Below are 23,332 nucleotides of genomic sequence, written 5' to 3' on the forward strand. Positions count from 1 at the left end.
CGAAAATGGAAACTTTATTAAAATCGGTGCCAAGCCTCAGCCCATATGTTAATCAGCAGGAGATGAGGTGAGCTATTTTATTTTGGTCCTGGGAAAATTTTCAAAACCATTATGCTACATTTGCTCCGTCTAGAGGATAAATCAAATGTTGAATGATTATTACTGCCTTCCTTACACACTGCACTTTGCCTTCTTATTTTTCTGTCCATGTTAGCAAGACAGATGGAGTCATTAAAAGTTGGTTGTGGTCTCTTCAAATTCTCACCCCCTCCCAAGACTTTATGCAATTTAAGCAAAGGCAGATTACTAATAATCCATCTTGAACAATATGGCTTGGTGTTTGGGAAGCCTTTGCTACCAAAAATGAACCCAGATTTTAAAACTTGCTGAATTGGGAATTTCCTAGCAATGGTCCTGTGTGACTTTCTTCTCATCTTTGAGTGGTTATTCCATGAGGTTTCACGTCAGGTTGCCTGGGTGGTGCTGTCTACTGAGACTCTGACTCTTAGTTTTGGTTTAGGTCATGATCTCAGAGTCATGAGATCAAGCCCCATGTCTGACCGTGTGCTCAGGGCAGAGTTTGCTTAAGAATCTCTCTCCTTCTGTCCCTCCCCCCTCACAGGTCTCTTTCTCTAAATTAAATAAATCTTAAAAACAAACAAACAAACAAAAAAAAAACCCTCACAAAAAAAAAACCACAAACAAAAAACAGGCTTGACTTTTTTTTTTCTTTTTTAAGCATAAGACAGATCACTCTTAATCGTTAAAATGCATTTCTCTGCATTTTAAATGAGAAAATTCATGATAGGCTCATGAAAGTTTCTTTATTATGACATGTTGCTTTCTAATCCAGATCTTTCCAGGATCCTGTTGTTGTAACATTTTGGTGCCTCCGGCCGCAAACACTGCAGGTGTTGGCTGTCACCCACTGAGTGTCTACTATTCCAAAGCTACTAGGCCCACACAGTCTCTGAACCTTAAACAACATTCCAAGGAAGTTGTATGAATCCTGTTGTTCTGATAAAGCAATGGAGGCTCAAGAAATTTAACCAGCGTCTCCCAAAACCACCGACTAATTAGCAGAACCAGAACTCTGAACTCAGGGATGCCTGGCTCCAAAATTAATGTGCTTTTTTTTTTTTCTTTTCTACTACAAAATACACACTACTTTCTTGATGTATTGTCTACTGTATGCCAGGCACTGAGCTGGCTCCCGTAGCAATAAAGGGATGTCTACATACTACGTTCTGCTCTTGAGAAGTGATCAGTTTGGAAGGAAAGACAGTCACTTGCTGATGGTGTTGATGGCAGGAAGACTTCATCGAGCTCAGAGTCTTATTCTCCCACTAGGCGCCATCATGCTAGAGCATGATTTATATTCATATTCCTCCATCATAGGAATACAGGGTCTAAATACAGTGAGAGCCCAGGAAGTTACCCCTGTGGAAAGCTGAAAAATGTCCTCTGAAAAGATATTCCAGACCTGCTCTGCCTAAATTGAACACCTGTCTCTTTAGATAGCTGTTTGTTAGCTGTTTTCCCAGAATTTCGAGGAATAAGAGGCTCATACCATAGACACCAGAACTCTAGACTTGAGTTCAGATCAACAACCCTCCATGAGTTCACAAAGGACAGTGGAGGATAGCGAGATGAACACTTGGGCTGTGTCTTCATGTTCAAACTATGCTGAATAACTGAACTGCCTGAAACTATTCTTTATGTGTGTGCTTTGCTAATGAAACCCACTCTGAATGGCTCTTTCTTGAGTAAAAATAAGCATGCTAATGGCCTAGGGTAGAAGGTGTGCTGGGTGTCTGTGTACACCAGAGGGACTATGGAAGAGAGCAGGATAAATCCTGGCTAAAATAGAAGGTCAATTTAGGAAGAGGATTTTTTTTAAGCCAGTCCAACTGGGCATTCAGATTTTTAAAAATCTCAGTTCTAATTTACGAAGGCTTACAGTCCAGCAACCAAAATAAGAGAATCACAGAAGAAAAGGATAATGTAGACTTGCTTTAATCAAATTACTTCTTATTTGACAGAGATAATTTGGGCCCAGAGAATTTAGATATTTTCCCAGGGCTGCATAAATAGTTAGTGACAGATTATAATTTATGTATTTTCTAACTCTTTGTGGCACTTTAACTTACAGCATACAAGTCTGTAGTTGTGATTAACTGAAATTTAGAGATGTTTACAACTCCTTAATGCCGGAGTAAGTGGTGTAGATGTAGGCATTGACTGCAAATAAAAAGATACCTTCTTTCAAAGCCCATTAGCTTCTCTAGTGGCATATGGGTGGCTCTGTTGGTGCCTGACTTTTGATTTTGTCTCAGGTCATGATCTCAGGGTCATGATATGGGGTTCCACAATCAGCATGGAGTCTGCTTCAGATTCTCTCTCTCCCGCTGCCTCTGCCCCTCCCCCTGCTTGAAAGTGTTCTCTCTCAAAATAAATCTTTAAAAACAAACAAACAAACCCACTAACTGCTCTAGCACCATCCCCTTTGCAGCAACAGAGCCAGTGAGGTGTAGGAGAAAGAAAACAGATGTTGGATTCAGACAGGACTGGTCTAAAAGTTTAACCCTGTCACTTCAACTTCCTAGCTGCATGATTCTAAGTTATACAACTTCTCTAAAGTTTCAGTTTCCACATCTCTGACGTGGGGAGAATAAAATTTACTGCTCTTATGCTTCTAGGATTTAATAAAGTATAGGAAACACCCAGCTTAGTACTGGTACAAACGTTGAGTTCCTGTCCAAGGCTGGTAAAAGTGGTGGAAACAAGTGAGTCAGGCATTGCACATTTCATACTTCCTTTTCTTCCCTTTGCTTTTGATTTAAAACTCTAAAGGCCTGACTTTGAAAACCCACTTATAGGACTACATCCTGAAGTTTGACAAGTGATCTAATTTACTTAATTATGAACTGACCTGGTTGACTTCATTAGGATATGTGGAATAAGATGATAAGAGTATACACAGTTCCAGAAGAATGGCTCTATGAGGCATGGTGGCTCCACTTAGTACTAGGAAGTACCTACAATTGGATACAAGGCAGTTTCATTCCTTAAATCCTGATCTATGGTCCATTCAAGCAGGGTGTTGCTAGAGTGGTCATTGCCTCATCCCTCAAGAATGAGGAATGGCAGAAGCCAGGGTAGCATTGGCTCACGAGAACCCAATAGCTACCATGTTATTGTTAAATAAATATTTGCTGCATTTCCTGCCTGTAAAACATTGGTCTTATCACCCTTGCCTTGCATTGCTGATGTTCCATCCTACTACATCAGGAAACATCTTCCTGTCATAGGAATAGCTGTTCCTCAAAGAATTAGAATAGAAAATTCACCCCATTAATACCTATTAATCTCCACTATAATCACCGCCTACAGCTTGCCCCGTTTTGCTCTACTTTGCAGAAATCAGTGTGTTCCAAGCTGAATTGTCAACTTATATAAAACTGTTCAGGCCAACAAGGTTCTGGGAGAAAAAGATAGGAAGAAGTCACTGGTATACACTAGGAGGTTGATGATGACTATCTTTGACTGTCATGTGAATATTTTTAATGACGTGACCCTGGTTTCTTTGAATTTTGTAGAGACACTATGGCAAAGAAGGTAACCTAACCAAAGGCCACCATTTTTCATTCTGAATCCTGGCATCAGCTTGTACAGGGTATGAAAGGAAACTATAAACTTTAAGGGAATTTTTTTCCCCTACACATTAAATTTCATTGTGTGCCTTATGAAAAAATTCACATCTTTAATCTATTTTTCAGTGTTTTGTATCCATTTCAGAATCCCACTAGAATATCAAGATGATAATATACTTGCTCCATTCCTATTCTACAATGAACAATACCGTATAATCTTTACACTCCTTCCTCTTCTCTCCCATGTTTGTTATGTTTGACCTTTTCTTTAATAAATATGAAGAGTTATATATAGATGAAAATTCCTAATAATATTGAGGAGAAGTAATTAATATTGCTTTTCTCTTATGGATCTAGAATTGCCAGATGCCAGGTTCAGTAGCATGGGGGAGGGAAAAGGAGCAGAAATAGTGTAAGCATTTCCATGGAAAGTAAATACACTTTGGTCTTATGTTATGTAACTTCAGTACATTTCATGGCTCAAATAAAAACTGTCCAGCTAGCATGCATGCTCAATAGGGGCACCCTGCCTGCTCAAGCCCTTGGTGTTAATGAGACACTCTGTGGGACAGCCTGGCTTTACCAACCAGACAAGTAGAGGATGTCAGCGTGTGCTTCCTGGGCATTTGAAGGTGGCACCTTTCAAATTTCCTTGCTGCCTGGCAGTAGAAACACTTCCTCAGACCCGTGGTAAAACTACAGTAATACTGAGATAACAAGGCTCCGGCAAGTCCCGTTTCAGAGAAGCACTGGCTCACCAACTGCATTGATCATGTATCTTCAACACACACACACACACACACACACACACACACACACATCACTTAAAAACATTGACTACTATTTTTTACTCCATATGGAGGAGGAATTTACGTTTGAGAAAGCTCACCCAAAAGGAATATGTCAACTAATACATGGTATATAAAAGAAATGTGGTTGAGGGTGAGGAGTCAGAGAATTGGAGATGAGTATTTGCTTAGTAATATTAGACAAAGAACGCTTCCTTGTTCAAAACTCGTGAAGCATAGGGAATGCTATTTTAGTTGTTGCTCCATTAAAAAAAAAAAACATTTCTTTATGAAGTTTCAAATATATACAAAAGAATGAGATAATGAATTCCCATGTATCCATTGCCCAACTTGAACAATAATTAAATTATGTTTAAATTTTGTTTCATCTACCCTCTCCACCTCCAACCAATTCTCCACCCTTGTGTTAGAATGAAACAATTATGACCTGATATAATTGAATATATATCTCTAAGAACTCTTTAAAAGTCAATGAAAGCTACAAACTACAAAATGATTCCTCATTTTCATCAAATATCCATTTAGTCAACGTTCAGATTTCCCCAATTGATTCTATTTCTTTTAACTTCTATTTTTTACATTGTGTTTGGATCAAGACTCAGCTAAAGTCATTGCAATGCCATTGATAGGTGATGTATCTTTTACTTTTCTTTCAATCTGTAAGTTTTTCATCATTGGGTTTCAAGTAACCTTTGAATTCTAAACTCAAGTTTCTTGTACTAAAAATTGTAAATCTGCCTTTAAAACAACCTGAACCAACTTAAATGTCCAAATATGCAGAAACAGTTAAATAAAGAGAGCTGTGTGCATATGGTTAAATATCGTGCAGACGATAGTTGAAAGAAAGCCCTCGCTGGGGAACCTAGTGAAAGTTGAGCCTCACTATATCATTTGTAAAATAAGAATAGAGGGATAAATTGAGCCCAAAGATTAAATAAGTTGAAATACATACATCTCCCATCACAATGATCAGTGTGTAACATCACAACATGCTGGGGTGTTTTTTAAATATAATTTTAACATGTTTAATACTCAGACATTTTAAATGGGCATATTGAATTTCCCTCTCAAATAATAATGCCACGTTGGAGCAGATCAATGAGGTTACTGCCCCAATTTGTCTCCAAGGAAAAAGAGAATGGGCACTGTCTCAGACACCATGGATCAGCTTAATTCTCAAAACAGACTCTCCTAACTGAAAGTCACATTTGTGAAGGGACAGCAGGAGTTTCTAATTTCAAAGTTCCCTTTCTTTCTTTCATGTCAAGAGTTTGGCCTTAAAAAGTCTAAACAAAGGCATATAGTCATTAAAATGGCAAAAATCAGTTATAAATAGAGTTTTAAAAGCAACAAGAGAAAAGCAGACACTTACATACAAAGGAAACCCCACAAGGCTATCAGTGGATTTTACAACAGGAAGTTTGCAGGCCAGAAGGGAATGGTATGATGTGCTACAAGGAAAAAAAAAAAAAAAATCTGCAGCCAAGGACACTCTATCCAGCAAGGCAATCATTCAGAATAGGAGAGTTAAACAGTTTCCCCATACAAACCCAAGTTGAAGAAATTGATGGCTGTTAAACCAGCCCTACAAAACGTTCAAAGAGAATCTCTGGAAAGGAAAGACCATAGTTAAGAGTAAGAAAAGTAGGAAGCACAAAAGCAGTAAAAAGTTTATCTGTAAAAATTAGTAAAGGGACATCTCCTGCCCCTCCCCAAAGATGTGAAGTCTGACACTATATGCCTAAAACATGGGGAGAAGAGTAAAGAACGGGTTCAACCTTAAACAACCATCAACTACGGGGCACCTGGGTGGCTCAGAGAGTTAAAGCCTTTGCCTTCAGCTGAGGTCATGATCCCAGGGTCTTGGGATCCTGCCCTGCATCAGGCACTCTGCTCAGCGGGGGGCCTGCTTCCTTTTCTCTCTGCCTACTTGTGATCTCTGTCAAATAAATAAATGAAATCTTAAAAAAAAAAAAAAGAAACAAAAAACCAACCATCAACTTAATACAGACTGTTGTATGCAGTAGACATTATATAAAAACTCAAATGGTAATCACAAGTTAACCAGCAGTAGATATGCAAAAAATAATGAGAAAGGAAATCAAGTATACCACTAAAGAAAGCCAGCTTATTGTGAGAAAAAGAGAGCAAGAAAAGAAAAGAAGGGAGAAGAACTACAAAAATGATAGAATAAATAATGCAATAGTAATAAATACTTATTTACCAATATTTAGTTGACTGTAAATGTACTAAACATTCCAATTGAAAGACAAGGTAACTGATAAAGTTAAAAAAATAACAAGACCCATCTGTATGCTGCCTGCAAGAGACTCATTTCAGACCTCAAGACACATGTAAATTGAAAGTGAAGGAATAGAAAAACATTCATCACGCAAATGGCCATGAAAGGAAAGCTGGGGTAGTAATATCTACAACGGACGTAAGACTATAAAACAAAGACTGTAACAAGAAATAAAGAAGGACACTACATAATCATTAAGGGAACAAACCAACAAGATGATATAACAACTGTAAATATTTATGCATCCAAATATGTAAGGCAGTAAGTAACAAATATAAAAGAAGTAATCAATAGTTATATGATAATAGTAGGGTACTTTAACATCCCACTTACATTAATGGACAGATTATTCAAACAGGAAATCAACAAGGAAGTGACTGTGAATGACATCTCAGAATACTCCATCTTACTGATCTACTTGTTATATTCAGATATATTCAGAATACTCCATCCTAAAACAGAATACACATTATTTTCAAGTTCACACGGAATATTTTCTAGCATGGGTCACTAATTAGGCTACAAAACAAGTTTCAACAAATTAAAAAAGACTGAAGTCATACTATGCATCCTTTCTGACCATAGTGCTGTGAAACTAGAAGTTGACTGCAAGAAAAAATCTGGAAAGACCACAAAAAAAATGAAGTTTAAATAATATGCTACTAACAATGAATGGGTCAACTAAGAAATCAAAGAGGAAATTAAAAAATGCATGGAAACAAATGTAAATGAAAACACAATGGTATGAAACCTTTGGGCTGCAGGAAAAGTGGTTCTAAGAGTAAAGTTTACAGCAATGCAGACCTACCTCAAGGAGCAAGAAGAATCTCAAATAAACAACACAACCTTATACCTAAAAGAGCTAGAAACATAAGAACAAAACCTAAAGTCAGCAAAAGGAAGAAAATAATGAAGAGCAGAAATAAATGATATAGAAGCTTTAAAAAAAAAAAAACAATAAAACCAGCAACTAGTTCCTTGGGGAAAAAAAAAAAAAAAGTTGACAAACCTTTAGCCAGGCTCATTAACAAAAGACAGGAGAGTCAAAAAACTAAGTGAGAAATAAAAGCAGAAATAGCAACTGACATCACAGAAATACTAAGGATTGTAAGAGACTATTATGAAAGATTATATGCCAACCCACTGAACAATCTAGAAGAAATGGATAAATTCCTGAAAATATGTAACTTCTCAATACCAAGTTTGGGAGAAATAGAAAAGTTTAGCAGACTAATTACTGGCAATAGAATTGAATCAAGAATCCAAAACCAAGTTCAGGACCAGAAGCCTTCACAAGTGAATTCTACCAAACATTTAAAGAAGAGTTAATATCTATTCTTCTCAAACTATTTCAAAAAATAGAAGATGAAGGAAAACTTCCAAATTCATTTTATGAGGCCAGCATTACCCTGATACCAAAACCAGATAAAGATACTACTAAATAGGGGCACTTGGGTGGCTCAGTGGATTGGGCCTCTGCTTTTGGCTCAGGTCATAATCCCGAGTCCTGGGATTGAGTCCTGCATTGGGCTCTCTGCTCAGCAAGGAGCCTGCTTCCCCTTCTCTCTCTGCCTGCCTCTCTGCCTACTTGTGATCTCTCTCTGTCAAATAAATAAATAAAACCTTAAAACAAAACAAAAGGATACCACTAAATAAGAGAACTACAGACCAACACATCTGATGAACATTGATGTGTAAGTCCTCAATAAAATACTCACAAACCAAATCCAACCTTACATTAAAAAAAATCATTTATCACGATCAAGTGGGGTTTATTCCAGTGATGCAAGTTTCGTTTAATATTTGCAAATCAATCAATGTGATATATCACATCAATAAAAGAAAGGATAAAAAGCTATATGATCATTTCAATAGATGCAGAAAAAACATTTGTCAAAGTACAACATCCATTCATGATAAAAACCCTCAAGAGGGGCGCCTGGGTGGCTCAGTGGGTTAAGCCGCTGCCTTCGGCTCAGGTCATGATCTCAGGGTCCTGGGATTGAGTCCCGCATCGGGCTCTCTGCTCAGCAGGGAGCCTGCTTCCCTCTCTCTCTCTCTCTGCCTGCCTCTCTGCCTACTTGTGATTTCTCTCTGTCAAATAAATAAATAAAATCTTAAAAAAAAAAAAAACCCTCAAGAAAGTAGGTTTTGAGGGAACATACATCAACATTATAAAGATCATGTGTGAAAAATCCCAGCTAACATATACTGAATGGTGAAAAACCGAGGTCTTCTCTTAAGGTCTGGAACAAGACAATGATGTCCATGGTCACCACTTTCATGCAACACAATACTGGAAGTCCTAGCTACAGCAATCAGACAAGAAATAAAAATCATCCTATTTGGTAAGGAAGAGGTAAAACTTTCACTATTTGCAGATGCCCTGATACTATGTTTGGAAAACCTGAAAGACTCTACCAAAACCTACTAGACCGAAAAATGAATTCAGTAAAGTTACAGGATACAAAATCAATATCCAGAAATATGTTGCATTTCTGTATGCTAATAATGAAGCAGCAGAAAGAGAAATTAAGAAAACAATCCCATTTATAATTGTACCAAAAATAATAAAACCCTGGAAATAAACTTAATCAAGAAGGTAAAAGACCTGTACTCTGAACACTGTATAGCATTCCAAAAAGAAATTGAAGAGGACACAAACAATTGGAAAGATACTCCATGCTCATGAATTTGAAGAACAGATATTGTTAAAATATCTACACTACCCAAAGCAATGTATAGATTTAATGTAATCCCTATCAAAATATCAACAGCATTTTCCATAAACCTAGAAAAGACAATTCTCAAATTTGTATGGAACCAGAAAAGAATCTGAAGAGCAGAAGCAATCTTGAAAAAGAAAATTAAAGTTGGAGGCATCACAATTCCATATTTCAAGTTATGCTACAAAGCTATAATGATAAAAACAATATGGTATTAGAACAAATAGAAAGCCTACAAACAAATCGACAATGATGCAGTCAATTAATATTCAACAAAAGAGGCAATATGCAATGGGAAAAAGCCTCTTGAAAAAATGGTGCTGCAAAAACTGGATGGTTGCCATGCAAAATAATGAACTGGACCACTTTCTTAACCATACACAAAAATAAACTCAAAAAGGATTAATTAAGGACCTGAATGTAAAACCTGAAACCATAATCCAAGAAGAGAGCACAGGCAGTAATTTCTCTGACATCAGCCATAGCAACATTTTTTTTTCTAGCTATGTCTCCTGGGACAAGGGAAACAAAAGCAAAAATGAGCTATTGGGACTACATCAAAGTAAAAAGCTTCTGCACAACAAAGGAAATAAACAACAAAATTAAAAGACAACCTACTGAATGGGAGAAGATATTTGCTAATGATAGATCTCATAAAGAGTTAGTATCCAAAATAAACTTATATAACTGAATACCAATAGAAGAAATAATCCAATTAAAAAAATAGTCGGGGCGCCTGGGTGGCTCAGTGGGTTAAAGCCTCTGCCTTCGGCTCAGGTCATGATCCCAGAGTCCTGGGATCGAGCCCCACGTTGGGCTCTCTGCTCAGGAGGGAGCCTGCTTTTCTCTCTCTCTCTCTGCCTGCCTCTCTGCCTACTTGTGATCTCTGTCTGTCAAATAAATAAAATTAAAAAAAAAATAGTCAGAAGACATGAACAGAAATTTCTCTAAAGATGACACAGATGGCCAAGAGTCACATGAAAAGATGCTCAAATTCCCTCAACACTGAAATGCAAATCAAACCACAGATAACACCTCACCCCTGTCAGAATGGCTAAAATCAAACTCAAGAAACAGCAAGTGTGGGGCACCTGGGTGGCTCAGTGGGTTAAGCCGCTGCCTTCGGCTCGGGTCATGGTCTCAGAGTCCTGGGATCAAGTCCCGCATCGGGCTCTCTGCTCAGCGGAGAGCCTGCTTCCTCCTCCTGTCTCTCTCTGCCTGCCTCTCTGCCTACTTGTGATCTGTCTGTCAAATAAATAAATAAAATCTTAAAAAAAAAAAAAAAGAAACAGCAAGTGTTGACAAGGATGTGGACAAATAGGAACCCTCTTGTACTATTAGTGGGAATGCAACTTGGTGCAGCCACTCCGTAAAACAGTACGTAGCTTCCTCAAAAAAGTAAAAATAGAACTACTCTACAATCCAGTCATCTCATTCACTAGTGGGTATTTACTCAAAGAATACGAAAACACTAATCCAAAAGGATATGCGCACTTTTACATTTATGCAGCATGATTTACAATAACCAATTTATGGAAGCAGCTCAAGCCGTCCATTGGCAGATTAATGGATTAAGAAGATGAGATATGTATATATATATGCAATGGAATGTAATTCAATCATAAAAAAGAATAACAAACCCAAAACCAGAATTTTACCTCTCGAAAAACAGAGAGCTAACGGAGATGTGATGGGTGGGGAGATGGATAAGACAGATGACTGGGATTAAAGTACACTTATCTTGATGAGCACTGGAAAAAAAGTTCCACCTTATAGAAGTGTTTTCAATTTTGTTTGGTTTCATTTTGTTGTTGTTGTTGTTTGGTTTCATTTTTTTTTGAGGAGAACACACAGAATCTTAAATATAGTAGTTCCAAACAGAGAACAAGAGTAGAGAACTATTTTATCCATTCTTACACAGCAGAGTCCAAAAAGAAAAGAGAAGAATTAGGGAGGGTAGGTGAGAAGCCCACATGTCTTGACTTCCCCTATGAAGGAGATATTTTAAGGGGTAGGGAGACTTCCAAGGGTTGAAGAGAAAGCTGAAAACACAGGGTTATTTCCTTTACATTTGGAAGAATCTCACCTTCAACTCAGGATGATCTCCAAAGTAATGCAGGAGAGATGGTATAAAACTGGCTTATAAAGATGGCTCCATGGATGAGCTCACTGCCTCCCACTCCCTCCAAATCCTGCATGTGCATTTCCTTCTGGGGCCCCAGGGTCTCAGTGAGCTCAGGAGAGTGGGTGTGGTGGCTCTGAGAAAGCCAGTGAGCTCATAGAAGCCAGACACTGGAATAAAAGAAAAACCCAAGGCCTCTTTCCCCAACATGTGATCTCACATAAGCCATTTATCTGTCCACTGCCACCTCATCTCCTGCCTCCCCACAAATAACCACCCCCCCCATGCCATCTTGTAAAAAAGCAGAGGGAAGGAAATCTGAAATATGGAGCACTTCTCTGAAATACATTCAGTCATCTAGGAGTTTATTTAACCCAAACCTGAAGAAGAAGGTTGAACTTTACGGACTCTTTTACAGACATAGGTGGTTTAGCTGGAAAAGACTAAGGCATCAATGTCAAGTTGAGGGTTCCAAATACCTACCGGTAGACGAGAAGGATTAAGTCAGCTCTAGCAATTAAAAAAGCTGTATTCTCTTGGAATATGTAGCTGTATTATGTAATTTGATTCCCTGATACATAATAAGGGGAAAAATAAAAAATTTTATGCCAAGTTAGATTATAGCTAGTAAAACAAAGCTTTAGAAAATGGGAAAAAACATCAGGAATCATTACCCTAAAATGTAAATAGTGGCTGTGGTTTGTTTGGGGATCGAAGGGTTCTATTCTTCTGTTTTACTTAGTCCTAATACTTACATTTCATATGAAAAACATATTTTTAATCCTGGAGAGTTTACCAAGTTGAATACATTACATTTAATAAGCAATGATTGAGCACTGATGTTTCACAAGAACTGCACTGCACTGAGCACCATGGTAGGCGCAAAGATGGATGAGACATGGTCCCAATGCCAAAGGAACTCACAGCATGGTGGGAGAAACAGATGGGGATATGGCAAGGGAAATTCAACATGTGCTGTGACCTAGCTATAAGAAATTAAATTTGAAGTTCTTACCATCTTCTCCAACCCACACCCAGAGGACCTCAATTCAGCATGATGATGAAAAATAGTAAAACTAGGATGATTGCTGAATTTTGTCATTTACACATCTGTGCTTTGAAAAAAAAAAAAAGCATACAAAAAGGGTTCTCCATGCCTTCACTAATGGACACAGCTTGGTGGAAACAGAAGGCAGACCTCTGGATACTTGAAGTTCAATTGAAACACTTTCTTAGGGATGACATCATGAAGCCATCCATTGGATAAAACCACTTTATAATGAGGTAGCTTTGGTATTTTAAAATGTAACTTTCCTTAGATGCAGCACACAATTAATATCATATTGAAAAATATAGAAGTTTACCCTTGCATAACAAATAATTAGAAGAGGCGAACTTTAGAGTTGTAAGGGAGATTAGAATTCATTAAGTTAGTTCTCAAACTTGAGCATGCATCAGGATCACCTTGAGAGGGGTTTGTTAAAAGACAGACTGCTGCCCCATCTCAATTCCTGATTCAGTAGTCTGGGGTAGGGTCCACCGACTTGCATCTTTAGTTACTGTGGTTACTTGTCCTGGACTTGCATGTTAGGAATCACTAATCTAGATCAACTTCCTTTGAAATTTAGGAATCCACTTCGTGTAACTTTTGGTCTTTGATCAATTGCCTTAAAGGATGAGACACTAAATTACAAGGAAGGCAGTGTCTCTGTTGGGCAGGCTAATCTGTCAAAAATTTACTGGAGCCAAAATCTGTCTCCCTGGAACTTCTGTTTACTACATGCCTATTCCCCCTTGCTCACAACAGCTCTTCACAGATCTTCTTTCAACCAAGCTGAAAGTTCCTAACCTTCCACCATTTATTGTGCAAAATTAGAATGATTTTTTTATATCACGTTATCATCCCCTAATGATACTCCCAACTGTAAAGGCCACTCTTAAAACACAGGGCTGAGAACACAGCATTCTAGATGTTGATCCGCTGGTATTAGTCCTTCCATAAATGGGTATCTCATAACTATTAATTCAGAACTGATTTCATTACTTTAATGAAACACTTCATTAGCTCATACTGTACAGAAGATCTAAAATCCTTTTTATATTCACAATAGATAATGACTTTCTCTTCTTATCCATTTGAAATACTGACCTTAGCACAAAACTTTGCTTTTATGCTGGCGAAATTTCATTGTCTTAACAGATGGGAATTGTGAGTTTCTAAGTATAGGATGGTGGTTAAGAGCATAGCCTTTGAAGTGGGACAGTCCTGGATGTCAAAAGTGCTACTTTTTAACAGCCACATGGTCCTGGACCAAGTATGTGATCAACATAAACCTCAGTTTCTTCATAGGCATTATAGTGATAATAGCAGTTCCCCTACAGAAGTCTTTCATGAATTAATATATATGAAACACTTAGCGTAATGTCTGGTGCATATTATATGCTTAGTAAATGTTAGCTATTGTTTTATTTAAAGCAATCTAAAACACTAAGGTATGAGATAGGAGCAAAAACTTTTTACAGAAACCTACAAATACTTTTCAGTTTTTTTAAAGAATTAAAATAGTATAATTTTTGCTTCAGTGAGGCAAATTATAAAGCTGTTCACCTCAAAGAAATTTATAGATTTAGTATAATTTCAATCAAAATGGCAATATGACTTAAGATTTCCACAAAACTTTCCTAATAAGAGAAAAGATAAAACTGTAATAGACAATCTGAAAAGAAGAAAAGAAAGGAAATCAGCCGTATCAGACATTAAACTTATAAAAAAAAAAAAAAGTATTAGCATTTGAAATAGTGTAGTATGGGCACAACCAGAAAAACAGGCCAATAGGCAAGAGTAGAACAATCAGAAATAAACCCCAAACATACATGAAATAGTTATGTCCATTTTCCAAAATAAAGGGGGTAGAGATGGTTTATTTAATAGAATATATTAAGATAAACTGTGATAACTTAGAAAACCACAGTAGCCTTATCCATGAACCCATAGAAGAAGCTCAAAGGTAGATTTTACCACAACTGAATATACAGAAACTGGAAGATTTTTTAAGTGAAAAATGATGTAAATTGATTTTTTTATATAATTAAGAAAAATATTTGTACTGGGGCACCTAGGTGGCACAGTTAGTAAAGCGTCCTACTCTTGGTTTCAGCTCAGGTGATGAACTCAGGTTGTGAGATCAAGCCCCCTGAGTGGGCTCTGCACTCAGCATGGCGATTGCTTGAGCTTTCTCTCCCTCTCCCTCCTCTCTTCCTCCCCATCACAACCTCCTTCTCTCTCTCTCTCAAATAAATAAATCTTAAAGAAAAATATTCGTACTGAAAATGTCAGAAAAACTAACATTTATAATGAATGAAGAGTTCATTCAAATTTAGAAGGAGAACTACAAGGACCTACAAACCAAATAAGCCATGATACGAACACAAAAACACAAAGCACAACATCAATCATAAAGAAACAGAGGGGACAAGACCTTACCTGAAAGAAGCAGGAGGTCATCAAATTTACTTTTAACCACCTATTAAAGTAGCTAATGAATTAAAAAAAAATTGTTTACATTGCTGGTCAAAGTTTAAGATATCTGTTTATTTGTTATTTATTTGTCATCATTTAATTTGATATAGTACTTTTAGAAAGCAATATATAAGAACAATAAAGATGTATATACTCTCATCCAGTAATTCCAGTCTCTAGAATTTTTAAAAGATTTATTTATTTATTTATTTGACACACAGAGAGAGACATCGCAAGTAGGCAGAGAGGCAGGCAAAGAGAGAGGGGGAAGCAGGCTCCCTGCTGAGCAGAGAGCCTGATGCAGGCCTTGACTCCAGGGCCCTGAGATCATGACCTGAGCTGAAGGTAGAGGTTTTAACCTACTAAGCTACCCAAGCGCCCTAGTCTCTAGAATTTCTAATGATATAATTTAACAGAACAGCTATCTGTGATTCCAAAAGACTGAAAAAAGTATAAATGTCCAAGATGAGAGGAACAGATTCAATGAAATCAAGTCAGTGAAATATGAGTAATATGAGTATATGATATAGTAATCAAAGTAATTATATGAATATATAATATAGTAGTCAAAATAATTATGAATATATACACTGTTTAAAACACTATAACCAATGAAGAGAGCAACATTTATGTGCTTTTCTTTTTGTATTTTATTTCCTTATAGATTATATGTTACCATGAGTACAAAAGGCAAATATGTGTTTAAATATAAAGCAAAATGTGGAAGTATTAACAGAGGATTATGTTAAGTTTCAAAATCATTAATTGAACATTATTTAAAAATTTCATACTCTGTTACCATTATAAATTAAAAGGAATTTTGCATTTTAGTTCTGTCACACAACTTAGTTATCTCAACTGAAAATTTTTGTCTGAAAATTTGGTAAGTGAACACAACATTTTTATCCACATTAGCAATGTGCAACATGGCAGTCTGAAGAGCTCTGTGGGCTTCTCCCCATCCATGCACTCCTCCACCAAACGTTTATTGAGTTGTTTCTCTGACTCTACTCTGGGTATGTAAGAAGAACAAAATATAGCCTCAGCCCTAGTGGGTTAGTGGGAAAGAGACGTATAGATGTTTTATGCGATTGTTACATTATGTACATCAAATTATATATGCATTAGATTATGTAAATACAGCATGAGAATGTCATAGGGATATTTTAAATGTATTAATTCAACATAAGAGGTAATATAAGACACAGATCTGAGTTCCACAGAATTAGCAGAGTTAGCCAGTCAATGAGGATGAGTGGGTGGAGGAAAGGCGTGACATGCAGAGAGTAGGCAGGAAGGTGACCAATAGTCTGGGGAGTAGAGACAACCTTGAGAGGGTGGAAAGTCATGGGCTGCATGTTTATGTTTTACTCCTGGTTCTATCACTTATTGGTTGGGTGATGCAAATGATCTACAAAATGCAAATAATTCTATGTACACCTCATAAACTAATGGAAGGATGAAATGAGAATATATATGTAAAGGAAACACTGTAACACCTGACATGTGACCAGTCCTCAAGAAATGAAGGTTACTAAAGCTGTATCAATGGTTTCAGTGTCATTGGAATGAAAAGTACAAGGCAGGATAAGACCGGACATAGCAGACAGTCAGAGGATGGAGGGGTACTTCATCAGGCTAAAGAGCCTGGGTCCCATCCCATAAACCACTGAGGCTTTTGAAGGTTTTTCCTCAGGAAAGCAACACAGGTCTGCTTTTTAAACGTGTTCTTCTGAAAATGGGCTTGAAGTTAGATTTGGTACGGCCAACACTAGCAGTAGGAAGATCAGTTAGCACCCTGCTCTAATAGTTCTGGAGAGGATGATGAAGGTCTCAGAGAGCAATGGAAATGATGGAATGGTTGGAGAAATATTCAGCAGGCTTAATGGGTAGGGCTTTGTGATGACTTCGAGGTTGGGGGAGAAGAGAGGAGGTGTCAAGGATAACCTGCTTCCCGGTCTGGGTGGTTGAGTGGATAGTAGTACAGCAACTGAAATGACAAAAAGAAAGAATGGACTGAAGGAAGATGATGAGTTAGGGGGTCCCCACAGGTTCCAGGCACCATGCTGAGTTCTGAGGTGACAAAGATGAGGAAAATGTGGCCCCTCTCTGTGAGGAGAATCACATGCTCGGGGGAAAGACATAGAAGTACATAAGCAAGTCCAACACAGTTAGGTCACACGAGGTTACCTGCCAGGATTCATAAAAACCACTTAATATCTAATCATGAGGAAATAATCAGACAAATCCCAATTAAGGGACATCTGCAAGACAATCTGACTCCTCAAAAATATTAATACCATGAAAGATTTTTTTAAAAATGGGACAGGGTATCTGGGTGGCACTGCAGGTTAGGTGACCAACTCTTGTTTTCGGCTCAGGTTGTGATCTCTGGGATGTGAGACCAAGCCCTGTGTCAGGCTCTGCACTCAGCGCAGTGTCTGCTTGGGACTCTTTCTGTCTCTCCTTCTACCCCTCTCCTCTGCACACTCTCTTCTGTAAAATAAATAAATTTTTTAAAAAAAGGGGGAGAGACAGTTCAGAGCTAAAGGAAAATGAAGAGTCATGACAACTAAATGTCACGTGTGATCACTATGAACACTTTCCCCTCTGAGAGAACAGTTAAAAGGACATCGCTATGATAACTGATACAATCTGCACATGGACCATAAACCAAATAATGGATATTATCATTGTCATATGTGTTCTGTGTACTAGCGCTGGGATCGAGAGAGAGATACAGAGAAGAGAGCTGTAGACACTCACACTTAGATGTTGAAATAGTTAATCAGTTGGAGCAACATGCTAAAATGTTTGTAACATATTTACAAATATTTATGCTATTTAAAATATTTACGTACTTCATAGATAGATGTGTGAATATATATGGAGGTAACACTTGTGCATGTGGCAAAATATTCAAATTCAGTCATTTCAGATGAAGCACATTGTATGTGCACTGTGTTACTTTCTTCCTTCATGTAAAATCACCCAATTTGAACATTTGTAGGCTATCCTAACAGTACAGAAGAAATAGAAGAAAGGACGAAACAGAATTCTGTTTTCAGCCAAGCCCTTTCTCCAAGATTTTTCTCCATGCTTTCATTTTTCTACATATTATGCTGTGTGACAGCCATCATTTCGGAAGACTTCTGGCTGTGACAGCTAGGTGAGCCACATTTCATGGTATCAGAAAAACAGACATCATCATAACTCCAGCATCATCACCCAGTAGAGACTTTGGTTTTCTCCAAAGGGAAGATGGAGCCCATATGAAGGGATATACTCAGACATATTACTGGAACAAGTTCAGAACACATATGACAAATCCTCTGTCTCCTGCAGATGAGTTAAGACATTTTCAAAGGGTCTCTCAACAGCATTCCACTTCCTTACATCTGGTCTACTGAGCAGATTTTTTTTCCTGTCTCTCATTATCTAGAAACAATCCTGGCAACTTCCATTTATTAAATTTGCATATGCAGCAAACACTTTGGTTAATATTTTGCATCTATGATATTCACTTATCCAAAATGTATTTATTAAGTGGATATGATGTATCAGGCACTATTCTAGTCACTGGAGCAAAAGATATGAATTTCTGCCTCTTCGATCTGATTACATCCCAATGGTCTCACTCAAACCTCATTTATTCTCTCATCTAATCTTCACAATAAACCTAAAAGGGAGTCTTGAAAAGATTTTAAACCTTGCCTGGTTATAGCAGTTGCACTCCAATCATACTCTTTCAAATTCCAAGGTATTGTTTTTTCTTCTGTGTCATTCTCCTTCTTTGCAAGAAAACAGGGTCACTGGAATTTTAAGAATTTGCAAGGTCGTGTGGTATACCTGTCCTACAAGCTCTGTACCTCCCATCCCCCCTAAAAAGGATAAACGCTAAGAATACACAAGTGTCTGGGATACTGAGTTTGAGTTTGCACAGCGAAGTGTTGAAATTTTTCTGTTGAACAATAAAACTAAGTATAGAATATTCAAAGTCACAATTGCCCTGGGCACTGTAGGCATTGCCTCAAATTCCATGTGTCCTGTCTCTCATTATACAGTTTGGGTTGTCTCTTGCACTGTGCTCTCATCACTTTGATATGCTAAGGAGCTTTGAATCAGCAGTGGGTGAATTGGGCCCAGCCAGTGTTCCAAATTTAAATTTTAATTCATTAAAGAAGCACGCAGTTCTCTGCGGTGAACTGAACAACAAAATTATGAATTCTGAAAAAGACAGCCCAACTATATTCCTATGGCAACTTGATCTTTGACAAAGTAGGAAAGTGCTGCAAGTTTGAGAGCTGCTTAATAACGAAGAGAACAATAATCCTCGAGAATAGAAATTTAAAGGACTAATACCAGCAATTAGAAGTAATGACTAGTTTATTAGGCTATCATTTGAACAACATTATTTCTGCTTCAACACAAAGCTCACTGCTCACACCTCAGGCACAGGAGGCAGTATCCACTGTGGGGAATTTGGGGGGCTTTCAGGAAGCCAAAGAACATAGTTCTGGGACTTCTGGTGCCTACTACTGAACACATCATTTCACACAGACAGGCCAGAGAGGACGCGACGCAGCCAGGGAGTCCTTCTCCACTAGCACTAGACACCTAATTTTAGAGAATGTTATAGCATCAATCTTTTATGTGAACTTGTGACACAGGTCCTCAAGGATGGGATTGAGAAATCCTAGTTTTCACAGCAAGAAAAAAAAACTTCTGCTATTCACTCCTAAGTTTTCTGATTCAGAAAGAATCTCATAATGACAGATGATAAATTAAAGCCCCAAGGAGGTCAAAGGTAAGTGGGAGAGTAGGGACATCCTTTAGTCCTCAGATGCAATGAATTTGGCATTAAAGGGTTTCCTCACAGAAAAATACCAAGTCCTTGGAAATGTTATGTGGAAGTTATCTCGGCTTGCAGGAACTAGATATTGATATTGTAATTCAATTATCATATACATGCCTAAGTAAATATCTGCATTCACATAAATGTAACTCAACAGGTGTTTATCAAGCATATACTACATGCTTGGCACTCTGTAGAAAACGGGGACAAAGATGGTGTCAAAATCAGGTAGGTTTCCTGTGCTCAGGAAACTTCTAGTCCAGAGAGGAATGTAGGGCAATAAATAGGCAAGATCATGTGATAAGCCCTAAAGAAGGAAATCGTAAGGTATCATGGGAGTCACATGATACCTCTCTTTCCTCTTCATGGGATCGAGATTTAGCAGAGCAAATGTTACCTAGATTGGGTCTTGAAGAATGGAGAAGAATAAGATGTCAGAGAGGGGGACAGTGTGGTGCGGGCAGCAGCAAAGGATAGGAAAGGGCTAGAGAGAAAATGTGGCCAACTCTGGGGAGCTGTGTGTGTTGGGTCCGTGTGGCTGGGTCTCAAGGGAGAGGAGCGAGTCAAAAGGGACACAACAATGTTAAGGAGAAACGAGATGGTAAGTGACTATAGAGCAAAAACTTCACAAGCATGTATGTTCTAAAGAACTTTTAATTAAGCACAATTTAATGAACAGAACCTGCTACAACTTTTAAATAAGTATTAATCCCAACTTTAAAGGGTCTAAAGCCTTATCAGGTGAAGTGGAGTTCTGAGCTCTTTTCTGGGTTATCCAAGTTTGCTTTAGGTTCAAAGTGTTTGCAGTCAAGGCATCATGGCCAGCATCAGGGGGTTGGAAACTGTTAGTCTAGTGGTTCTCAACCCTGGCGTGAACTCGGATCACCTGGAGAATTTTAAAATAAAGCCATGTCCAGACATTACCTCAAGATTCTGATTTAATACCCCTATATTGGATACCGGCATTTTTAAAAAGCAAGGATGTAAATGCTGAAGGTTGGTAAGGATCCAAGCTACTTTCTATTCTCAGCTGATTAGGTCTTCTCAGCTAGACCATAAATTACTTGCAAATGGGACTCCAGATCCTGCTCTATTATTATTATCAGTAGTAATAGTAGCAGTAGAAATTTCACCAGCTAGCCACAGGAAAGCTTTTCAGTAAAATATAAACAACTATTAATGATAGCCATGTGGAAGAAAGAGAGGCTAAGTGCTATACAGTCTGTGCTTAGTATCATTTACTAGCTGTTGGGGGGTCCACGATACGCACTCGGAATTTCTAGTTCTTAGTACCGTATATGTCACAGTGAAGGTGTTTAATAAATCTATGCTGAGTGGTTGAGTTAATCTACTACAGAGAAGAAAATGAAGCTCCAAGTTTCTTATCTGCGGTTACATAATTATGTGATGCAAGATAAAACTCATCACACTAAAAAAAGCAAACTCTTCCAATATACCATGTTCATGAGGTTGGTTCCAAGGCACTCTACAGATACCCTTTTACACAGGGCAACCTTAGCTCATCTTTTCCCACTGACTTTCTGCAGAGCAGAAACAAGTTGTAGACGGGCTGGGAGATACAAAATCCTGGGAGTGGATTTGACGACGTAATAGAGGGGTGCAGACATGGGATGTAGGGATGGGGCTCTGATGGGAGGAGCCTAGAATAGCACGCAAGGTATTCATGCATAGAGGGTCACTGGGGACCTTGGCCTTTCACGTGCTCATCAAGGTGGTGAGGGACATGTTCATCACAAGAAAGAATGACAGATGAATTCATGGAGGAGCTGTGATCCTCTCCTATCTTCTTTTCCTTTCTCTCAGTTGAATTAGAGGAGCCGTGGTTTCATCTTAGTCTTTCCTTGTGACTTTGCATTTTCATTGGCTTGGCTGGCTATTTTCAGCAGTTTTACTTAGAGGCTACAGAGGGTATCAAAAGGTCATTAGGAGTTGAACAATGAGAGGGACATTTGACAAGACCTGCTTTGGTCTTGTGTGTTACTGCCACACTTACATGCATACACACAACCTTCTTCCGGTCTGTATACCTCAACTGTCTAGTATATACTATTGATTTTAGAGAATGTATGTTCTAATTATTGGATGAAGTATGAAGTTCTACAAAACAACAATTATCAACGTTTTAGAAACAGGAAACTTAAAACTTAATATCACGGCCTTTTTTAAAAATTCCTACCTCTAAAGTAAACAGGGAATAGCACTGACTCAAGTTTGTCTTTCTTTTGGTGAAGTGACTCTCCTAATTCTTAGAAAACTGTAGTAAATAGGTTTATAAGTAAAACTAAAGCATCATATTGATATTATCCATGGGTATCTAATCATAAGTAGAGAGGATGATATTATCAATTATAATTTCCAAGGATTTTTAAGAGTTTTAAGTTTTTAAACTAAATCTCAGCCTTCGTTTTTATACGAAGGGTTACTTTAGAAATATAGCCGCCTCTCAACTATCTGAGCACTACTTTCACACATTCCTCAGTCTCTTCCATGTGCCTAATGTGACAATGTTCCTCTCCTTTTTTCTAAAATGTCAACGTCCTTCACACAAGTTTTACCAAAACTTAATTTGCTTTCTGATTAAAACAGCCCCTCCCTGCTGCTCCCCCTGCAATAAACCTACACTAAAATTCGTAGCCTCTCAGAGGGAAGCTAGATATTAATCAACAATTTCCAGAAACCACAGTATGCTTTACTTACAAAACGCATTTCGAAGCAAAATGCTGAAAACTCTTCTTTTTCTTGTGATTTATCCTCATGTATGAATTGGTTTAATTTCTTACATTCTTGCACACTTAATTCCATATGAATGAGAAGAAGCTCTCAAATCCTTTTCCTCTTCCCTTTAGTCATATATGGTCTTCTCTGTTTTTAAGTGGCTTATTGGTATCCTGATAGAGAAGGCATAAGTGGTAGGGAAGATCTGCTCAGAGGAACAAATTGCAGACGTGGACTTTGAATGGACAAGCCATTGTAGGCATTTCCCATTTCTTTCATACTCAATACTGCATCTCTGTTGAGTTTCACAGCATTTACAGCACGTCTATTTGCATGAAGAACTTATAAAAGACAGGGAATAAGGCCCAACTTTAGTAAAGTGTGAAGTACTTTTGTGGCTTCCACATTGAATCGGACTCTTCATTGGAACAGTAAGCACTCCAACACATTTTCTCCTAACTTTTCATTACTATCATGGATGTGCATAAAAAAAGTAGGCTTGCTTTTGAGTTTAAGTTAGGTTTTCATGAATTCTTCTTTGTTAACCATCTGCTATGTTACTTTAAAAATTTATCTTTTTTTAAAGAGATATAGTCTCAAAATTCTGTA

General features: G+C 37.8%; 1 protein-coding gene across 2 annotated transcripts in view; it reads right to left on the minus strand.

The window, feature by feature from the left end:
• Window positions 1-23,332, minus strand: part of LINGO2 (leucine rich repeat and Ig domain containing 2) — a 105,296-nt gene that overhangs the window by 76,997 nt on the left and 4,967 nt on the right. Inside the window, exon 2 of one of the 2 annotated variants that reach the window (XR_014301667.1) lies at window positions 15,765-17,122. The exons of the other annotated variant lie outside the window; for it this stretch is intronic. The gene's annotated coding sequence lies outside the window, so the exon portion shown is untranslated. Of the gene's footprint in view, window positions 1-15,764; window positions 17,123-23,332 lie in introns of those variants that run through there. 2 annotated transcript variants of the gene reach the window in all.

The sequence above is a fragment of the Mustela nivalis genome (genome assembly GCF_964662115.1).
Source record: "Mustela nivalis genome assembly, chromosome: 13".
Classification (NCBI taxonomy): Eukaryota; Metazoa; Chordata; class Mammalia; order Carnivora; family Mustelidae; genus Mustela; species Mustela nivalis.